The 10,000-nt window shown below is 40.7% G+C and overlaps 1 protein-coding gene across 1 annotated transcript in view; it reads right to left on the minus strand.

Annotated features, from left to right (window-relative positions):
• The window catches only part of LRP1B (LDL receptor related protein 1B), a gene marked incomplete at its 5' end in the record, with an annotated part of 5,941,474 nt that overhangs the window by 365,589 nt on the left and 5,565,885 nt on the right, over nt 1-10,000 (minus strand). The window lies entirely within an intron of this gene.

Genomic DNA, 10,000 nt, shown 5'->3' on the forward strand with positions numbered 1-10,000 from the left:
GCTCGATGGGATTTGGATTTTCTGAGGTGCAGCATGTCCATTAATTCCGGGTTGAACATGGCTTTGTACGTCAGGCACAGATCGCCTCTGAACAGGCGGTATGCCACTGAGTAGAGCTGGAGTTTTTTTAACCGGGCAGCATATGGCATCTGTTTGAGCCCTTTGATCCTCTTGGTGAGGTACTTTTGGGGTCTTTCCAGTTGCTGCAGGTGTCTGGTAAGGTACATACCAAAAGGGGCATTGTACTCAATTATGGGCCTGATGAGGGATGAGTAAAGAGGCACGATGATGTCCCCTGATCTAGATGTGAATCTCTTCATGATTAGGTGGGCTATATAAAATGTTTTTCTAACCACTTTGGCCACGTGGTTTTCAAATGAGAGATTGCTATCAACTTGGGTCCCCAGGTCCCTAATTACTTCTTCTGTACTTAATGGATTACCACCTATGTGGTAATTTGTGGGCACTTTGTTTTTGCCAAAGGGGATGACTATACACTTTTTGGCATTTAGCTTGAGGCCATGGCTCTGGCACCAGTTGTCTGTTTCTATGAGGCCCTTTTGGAGGATGCTTGTGTCGGCTGGAGAGTCGATTATGGTGCCCAGTTTGCAGTCATCTGTGAACTTGGTCAGTCACAGTCCTTCCATGTTGGCCTGTACCTCCGAGAAATATATACCGAACAAGAGAGGTCCCAGGACTGAGCCTTGTGGGACACCACTTGTAACTGGTTTGGAGTCTGACATGGCTCCAGCAATTCTAACCATGTGGGTTCTGTCCTTGAGCCAGTTTGCAATCCATCTAGTGACATAGGGGTTTATATTTAAGCTGGTGAGCTTATCTATAATGCCCGAGTGGGGTATTGTATCGAAGGCTTTTGTGAGGTCCAGGTAGGCTGTGTGGACCACCTTCCCCTCGCCAATGGCCTTGGTGACTGTTTCAAAGAAATCAACCAGGTTTAAGAGGCAGGATCTGCCCTTAACAAAGCCGAACTAGGTAGGATCCAGTGTTCGTAGGTCCCCAATATCTTTATTTATGAGGTCCATGACGATCCTTTCCATAGCTTTGCAGACCAAGCTAGTCAGGCTTATGGGGAGATAGTTTCCAGGATCCGTTGAGGCACCACTTTTATGGAGAGGGACCACTGTTGCTGTACCCCACTCTTTGGGCACATATCCTGTAGTAAGGCTGAGACTGAACAGTAGTTTTATGTTTGGGTTTAGCTCTTCTTGGAGTTCATGTAGGACGCAGCCCAGGACACCGTCTAGTCCCATTGATGCTGTGTTTTTTGCTTTGGAGAGGGCGGCTGTTACCGAGCATCTGAGATGTCAGGGGGGCAGCACTCTGCTGGGATAGATATTTGCCCTTTTGGTGGGGGGGGGAGAAGTTTGCGCTGAACTTGTCAGCTAGGATGTTGGCAATGTCTGTGGGTTTGGTGTATTTTTGACATTTTGGACTAATTCTGAGCATATTTGGGAAATACCACCTAGGTTCCTAGCATAACTAAAGAAAGCTTTGTGATTATCCTTAGTGTCCTGTGCAATTTTTCTCTCGAAGCTGGCCTTAGACAATTTTATGTGTGCCCGTAGTTTTTTGCTAATACTTATCAGTGATGCCTTCCCTTTTTGGGATTTTGCTCTATCATTTAGTAGCTTTCTCCTTCTATTGTATAGTTTGTTTATGGCTGGGGTCCACCAGACAGGACGTCTGCCTTTGGAGGATTGGGTCTTGGTTTTATTTGGGATCGCATGATCCATGCATTCCTGAAGGTGTTCATAGAATGCGTTTATAAAGGATTCTGCGGTCTGGGCTGTATTTTCCAGAGGCCCGGGGGCTTTGAAGGATTCCACCTCAGTTTTGAGGAGTGTGAAATTTGCTTTAGAGAAGTTTTTCACTGTGGTTTTCTGGGAAGGGGGTGGGGTCGGGATGTGAATATCCAGTGAGATTAGTTTATGGTCTGATCTTACCAGTGAGGGATACACTTCTGGTCTGGAGCATAGAGTCCCCATGTTGGTGATGATCAGGTTCAGTATGTTTTCCCCTCTTGTGGGAGTGGTAACAAGTTGTTCCATAGCATTTGAGTTTATAAATTCTAGGAACCTTTGGACTAGGGTGTTGGAGCTAGAGTAATGCTCCCAGTCTATGTTTGGGTAGTTGAAGTCGCCCAATATAATGGTGTTTGGAGAGACCTTCATATTTTCCAGTGTTCTCAGGAAGGCCGAGTGGGGTTCCTGGGTTTGGGAGGGTGGTCTGTAGCAGGCTATAAACTGGAAGGCAGTTTTACCCACTGTTAGTTGCACATGGATAGTCTCTGATGCTTCGTGCTTTGCCACCAACCTGGAGGTGTGGGTATCTTTGATGAATATCGATACTCCCCCTCCTTTTGTGGTTCGGTCCAAGTTTTGGGGCCGAAAAGCATGGTATGAGGTATAACCTGGTAGTGCTGGGGTGCTCTCGGGAGCCCTGAACCAGGTTTCTGTTACTGCACAGATATTGATGTTCTCCATGCTAAGGAGAGTTTCGAGTGCATGCATCTTGAGGTTTAGACTTCTGGCGTTGAGTAGCATTACTCTTAGTTTCTTATCCCTTGTGATACCTATGGAGGTGGGTTTGTCTTTTGAGCCTTGCCTAAAAAGGCACTATGGGGTAGCAAGAGCCTTTGCCAATATCCGAAAGCCCAGGGGTGACAGGTGCAAGCCGTCCCTAGCGAAGCATCGTGGCTTGTCGAGCATATCATCCCAAGCTGACAGGCATTGGATCCCCTTTGAATGACACCAGTACTTAGCCAATTGTTGAAATTGATCATCTTGTCTTCATATTGTGGCATCATTCTTGGTGAGGGTAAGATGCTACTCAAGGTCAGGGTCATACCGGCCTGGGCTACATGCTCAGAGAGCTCCTTTATGTCTCTTTTCATGTAGTCCAGGGAGGTACGTCTCAGGTCATTCACACCAGCATGGACAATGACTGAGTCATATTTGTACTTGCCTTGGAGTGACAATGATGTATAAAGTACTTTTACAACAGGATATCTCCCCAGAAATACAATGCAGAAGTCAGCATGTCAGTCCCTTGCTTTGGAATATAAGGCAAGCAGTTGCAGTGGTCTAATAATACAATTACTCAGACAACTTTATATCCCAAATTTACTATTGCTGGCTTTGCAGATATTATTCAGTCTTATACTGAACAGATGGGAGGAAACACAGAGGATTCCTGCATGAAGAAGGAGCAGTCACATTTTGGTAGGGATAACACAGAATCCGGAAAATGTATGCACTGTGTCAGCTTTAGTGATACTTAGACTGTCTACAGTACATTGGTGACATACAGGGGAGCATATTGAGTATGCATGCCATTATTACAGAGCACCTTGTTTCCTATTAGCCCAGCTGTAGTATATTGTGCAGAGACAGCAACAACAAGCTGATCAATTACACTTATATGAGCTACCCCTCCTCTGACTATATTGAGGAGGGGAAGAGATGGGATGATTCAACAGAGTGTATGCGGGCCAGCATAATAAAAGTGGCAAAAAAACAAAAAACGCTAAACAAAATGCCAAACAGCCAATGGCAGGAACCCGTGCCAACACAAAAAAGCTTTATTCTCTCTCTAGTGCCTCGGCTAATACAAAACCTTCAAGAAGTACAAGAAAACATCTCAAACAAACAGCTTAAAAAGGGTGGCAGTCTGGTGAATGAATGAAAGAATAACTGTCCAAGAGATGGGGCCAAATGATTTTAACTGGGATGTGACATGTGGTATTGCTAACCAAGCCACTCAAAATAAATGCTTTCAGGCAGAAAGCTGGAATATTATATTACTGCACAAATCATTAATGCAGTTTTTATCCCTGAGTGTGTTCTCATTCCTGTTTTGTAGCTGTTATCATGGAAGTAGATTATACCTCGCAAACAGGGAGGTCAAGACAACCACATGCTGGTTTTGTCTTTTAGGTCATCTCTTTATCATACCAGTAATCTCACATGGAGAGGCCTAAATCGAGTGATCAAATAATGAAGACAGAAGGTATTCAGATTATATAGAACTGGCTGAATTCCATAAGGACTGCAGTATGCCCCTGCATGCTCCTATACCTTGCCATCTGAAAGAGAAGAGCAGGTTTATGCCTTTTCCTTACTCATGCTTGGCATTTGTTCCACCATTACCTGCTGAGCCCTGAAGCTGGACTTGGCAGTTTTCAGTTATGCTTTATGTCCTTTCTAGATGTCTGTTCACTAAGATAATTTTATTTCCTTATTCAGATGGTGAGATGTTCACTATGTCAATGTTCATCCTGTTTTAGGGGTTAAGTATTTATTAGTGGAATGGCCTAACATTTGCACCATTTTTGGCTAATAGGTAATTTTAGAGGTAGTAAATCACTTTTAAACCGAAAACAGATAATCAAATCATTACTAGCATAATAAGAAGTCTGTAAATTATAAATTGAAAAACATATTAAAGTGGAACTGAGGTACCTTATTCATTCTTTTTTAACTTGCATTTCTGGATTTTTATAAAACTTTAACCCTGAAGTGAGATAATAACCAAAGTAAGTGACACGAAGTACGCACACTGCGAGCACTGTGAAGGTAAACACTTGTGCACTCATGTTAAAATGCACTGTATACACCAATGATGTCTTTAAGGGATGGCTTCAGTGCTACAATCCAAACTTTAAAAGAACTCTCATAAAAAAAGACTGCAAGAAGGACATATTAAACATTTAAGTCAGAATGTAATGGTGATCACATGTCCACTAAGAGGACGCAAAAGTTGCATACAGGCAGTCTTAAAGCAGAATTGAACACCCTGTATAACAACAAACCTGTTGCCTTGGCGAAGAATGATACTTTTCCAAAGATATTTAAGAGATGTCTTATTCCATTTACTCTGAAAAAGAAAGCTGGGAAAAGATAGGCAGTTTAAAATATAACCGAACACACTCACCAAAGTAAATCATAGTAACTTGCCTGCACTGGCAGTTTCAGTGACAAATGGACACTTTTGTGCATTTGAGATGATACATTGAACAAAACATCAATACTTGCTGACTTAGGAAGAGGTGTGGATTTTTTTTTTTTTTTTTTTTTAGCGAAGGAATGCTCTTCTCAGACAGTGACCTGCCTCAGCCTGTCAGAAATGGAGTCAAGAAGTTCATGAACATTAATATGGGAAAAGCAGGTTGTGGATAGATGACCATTAATAGGTATACAGGTTTGTTTATAGCATACTGCTGTATGAGATGTTCAGCTACTTAGTTTTGCACAAAAGTATAGAGACTTCTATGAGGTATATCAGTAGTATAACCAGATTGTTTGTTAGGCATGAGAAAAATGAAACAATTACTCCTGAAGTATTGGCCAAAGGTCTTATACTGAATCCTGAAAAGTAAAAGTAAACTTTCACATCAAATGTCCAGATACTGGCTTCAGAAAAAAAAACAAAACATAAACTGAATATCTGTTCATGACATAAAGAAAATCTATTCCTCGGCTAATATAGTCAAGCCCATCAAGGAATCCATGTCAGCCACAAATGTGAAAATGTGAATGAGTGGAAAACATTTTGGGTTCAGCTCAATTAAAGAACTCACTTCACATCTAAAGAATGTCATTACTGCAAGAAGTAAAGTTGTATCCTATGCTGTTTTAGTTTTCTTGGCCATTCAGCTAAAAACAGGATGGTGGACACATTTATATCTACATACATCTCTCTCTCTCTCTAGATATATATATATATATATATATATATATATATATATATATATATATATATATATATATATATGTATATATATATATATATATATATATATATATATATATATATATATATATATATATATATATATATATATATATATATATATATATATATATATATATATATATATATATATATATATATATATATATATATATATATCTATATATATATCTATATACACACACACACACACACACACACACACACACACACACACACACACACACACACACACACACAGACAAATATACACTTACATATATATCTTCTTCTTCTTTTGGCTGCTCCCGTTAGGGATCGTCCCAGCAGATAACTGTTTCTATTTCTTCCCGTCCTCTGCATCTTGCTCTGTCACACCAACCAGCTGCATGTCCTCTCAAACCACATCCATAAACCTTATCTTAGGCCTTCCTCTTTTCCTGTTACCTGGCAGCTTCATCCTTAGCATCTTTTTGCCAATATACTCTGCATCCCTCCTCAGCACATGCTCAAACTAACGTAATCTTGCCTCTCTGGCTTTGTCTCCAAACCTTCCAACCTGGGTTGACCCTCTAATATGCTTATTCCTAATCCTGTCCATCCTCATCACACCCTGTGCAAATCTTAACATCTTCAGCTCTGCCACTTCAAGCTCTGACTCTTGCCTTTTTGTCAATGCCACTGTCTCCAACACATATAACATAGCTGGTCTCACTACCTTCTTGTAGACCTTCCCTTTCACTCTTACTGGTACTCGTCTGGCACAAATCACTCCTGACACTCTTCTCCACCCACTTCATCCTGCCTGTACTCTCTTCTTCACCTCTCTTCCACACTCACCATTACTGTGAACTGTTGATCCCAAGTATTTAAACTCATCCACCTTCGCCACCTCTACTCCCTGCATCCTCACCATTCCTCTATCCTCCCTCTCATTCACACACATATATTCTGTCTTAGTCCTGCTACCTTCATTCCTCTTCTCTCTAGAGCATATCTCCACCTATCCAGGGTCTCCTCCATCTGTACCCTACTCTCACTACAGATCACAATGTCATCAGCAAACATCATAGTCCACAGGGACTCCTGTCTGATCTCATCTGTCAACCTGTCCATCACCATTGCAAATAAGAAAGGGCTCAGAGCTGATCCTTGATGTAATCACACCTCCACCTTAAACGCATCCATGTATATATATATATATATATATATATATATATATATATATATATATATATAGGTTCCTTACTAAATCCCAAATGCACAAAATCCCAAAGCCCAAAATACCGAGATAAAATGCCCGAAACCCCACATTACCAAAACATTGAAAGCGTGAAATTCAAAATCTCGATGTTAAGGGATTTTGAGTTAGCGCTTCTGGTGTTGCGGTTAAGGTAAGTATGTGTGTGTAAGTGTGTTTGTGAGGGGCTTTAGTGTGTGTAAGTGTGTGCTGTGACTGTGCTGTGTGTGTGTGTGTGTGTGTGTGTGTGTGTGTGTGTGTGTGTGTGTGTGTGTGTGTGTGTGTGTGTGTGTGTGTGTGTGTATGTGTGTGAGTGTGTGTGAGGGACTGTAATGTGTGGGTGTGAGTTTGCCTGTGCGATCTCGGAGTTAGAATAATAAAGTAGGGGGTGTGGGGGGCACAGTCTTTAGTGTAGGGTGGTTTGGTTATGGGGGAGGGTGTATGTATGTTTGTGAGTGTGTTGTATGTATGTATTAGTTTTGTGATTTTGAATTTCATGCTTTCAACGTTTCGGTAATGTGGGGTTTCGGGCATTTTGTCTCGGTATTTTGGGCATCGGGATGTCGGGATCCTGTGCGTTTGGGATTTAATATATATATATATATATATATATATATATATATATATAGAGAGAGAGAGAGAGAGAGAGTGGCAGGAATATGTTCACGTACAAACCGACATTCCTTGTTTTGATGCACCTTCATATTAGTCTGTTTATGAACAGATATATGTTCAATAAACATGTTTTGATTAAACCAGATACTTCCACTGCTGTCTGTAGAAAAATGTACTAAGTGTCTACAAGGATGAAGAAGCAGTGAATAGTCCTTAGCCATTTCTGATATGCTTACTTTCGGAATACCACTAGAAGAGGATGAAACTGGATTCCAGGAACAGTGAAAGAGAAAAGTGGTTAAGCATCTTATAAGCTAGAAGAAAGAAACACTGTAATTCCATACAGGTGGCATGATAGACACCTGAAACATTCATTTGGCAGCCAGGATTATTTCAATAAATCTTTCAAAGTTAGTATTACAGCTGCATTATCAACATTGCTTATTGCCACAATCCTGGGATTAGGCTTCCTAAATAAATTTGACTGGATGACTGAGACAGGTAGAAGGGCAATTTTTTGCCAAACAAGTGCGGATATTAATAGAGACTTGACCAAACTGCAGACTGGAGCTTTATCAATTATTTTTTCTATGAAAAGGAATGTTCCTTATCTGAAAGTTGAAGAACTGTTGACGTTGACAGTAGAAATACAGGAGTGCAGATTTTCAGAATCCTCAGTACAATGTGTGCTGCAGTCATAGGTTCATAGGTTGATACTAGGCTATCTGCCCTAGGGCATTTATAAGCCTAGCCAGAGTGTGCTTGGCTTTCACCACCCTTTTAGATTAGTTGACTGTGCCTCTGTATAGTAGGTCACAGAAGATAGACCTTTTAAGGTTAGTTTACTGTGCCTCTGTCTAGTAGGGACACAGAAGAGATCCCAGGGGTAAACCTATAATCTCCCATCCACTCGTCAAGATTTCTCTTGAAGAGGGTCATTGAGGGGCTCTGCCTAACATGGACTGGGATTTTGTTCCAGAGTAAGGGGAGCCTCTGGGATATGAATCTGTCCCTCCAGCATGTCCTATTTATTTCTGTGCTGAGGTTTAAGTCCCTGGAGCATGTAGCTCTAAGGGATTTGGATTTCTTGAGGTGGAGCATGTCCATTAATTCTGGTTTGGACATGGCTTTATACGTCAAGCACAGATCGCCTCTGAGTAGGCAGTAAGCAACTGAGTAGAGCTGGTGTTTCTTTAGCCTAACTGCGTAGGGCATCTGTTTGAGTCCCTTGATCCTCTTGGTGAGGTACTTTTGGGGTCTTTCCAGTTGCTGCAGGTGTCGGGTAAGGTACATCCCAAATGGGGCACTGTATTCAATTATGGGCCTGATGAGTGATGAGTAGAATGTGAACCCTTTCGTGATAAGGTGGGCTATATAGAAGGTCTTTCTAACCACTTTGGCAATGTGATTGTCAAAGGAGAGATTGCTATCTACTTGGGTCCCCAAATCCCTAATTACTTCTTTCGTACTTAATGGATTACCACCTATGTGGTAATTTCTGGGCACTTTGTTTTTCCCAAAGGGGATGGCTATGCACTTTTTGGAATTTAGCTTTAGGCCATGGCTGCCTGCATTTGTGTGGGTTTCCTCCAGGTGCTCCGGTTTCCTCCTACATTACAAAGACATGCATCTGGAGCCTTTCTCCCCGGGCCTCCGCTGAAAATTGGCTTTGTTCCAAGTCGGACTTTCCCAGTTAACAAATGTTAAATAAATAAAAATAAATAAATAAGGCAGTTGCATGTAAAATGCACACACTGATTATTTACAGTCCCTTGAAAGGCCTTATAGTGCCCCCCCCCCCCACAAACACGATAGTCAGTAGGCACTTCTTTGTTTTAAAAGAATAAGACAAATCATTTCTTTTTTTTTTACTCAAAGCAATTTTTATTAAAATGCTTTCCATATCCTCAAATAGATTCAACCATAAATAGTGAAACATAAAATAATATAACATAATCAACTAGTCAACTATTTACAAAAGAAACTATATACAATTGCCTAAGTATACACTCTATAGCATCAGTTTCTATACAAAAGGCAATTTGTATTAAGATGCTGTGCTGACTAATCAGATCAATTTGTTTTGTCCAATATTTCGTCACTTTCTGCCAATAAATGATGTATGATGTTGTCTTATCAGTTCTTTTCTTTATGGTTGCTACCTTCATTTGAGACATGAAAACTGTGATTTTCTTGAAATCATGAAAAGTTTGTGGTGTTTTATTCTTCCAGTAAGTTGTTATGGCTTTACATGCAATGGTAAGCAATGTCCAAAGTAAAGGATATTTTATTTTTGGGACACATTGTGGTACGGGTACATTAAACAAAACTAACGACTTGGTTAACTGAAAAGTATCATTAAAAATTGTTTGAAAGAAATAATTAATTTCAAAC

Source organism: Protopterus annectens, chromosome 6.part0 (assembly GCF_019279795.1).
Source record: "Protopterus annectens isolate FY-2018-M chromosome 6.part0, PAN1.0, whole genome shotgun sequence".
Lineage (NCBI taxonomy): Eukaryota > Metazoa > Chordata > Ceratodontiformes > Protopteridae > Protopterus > Protopterus annectens.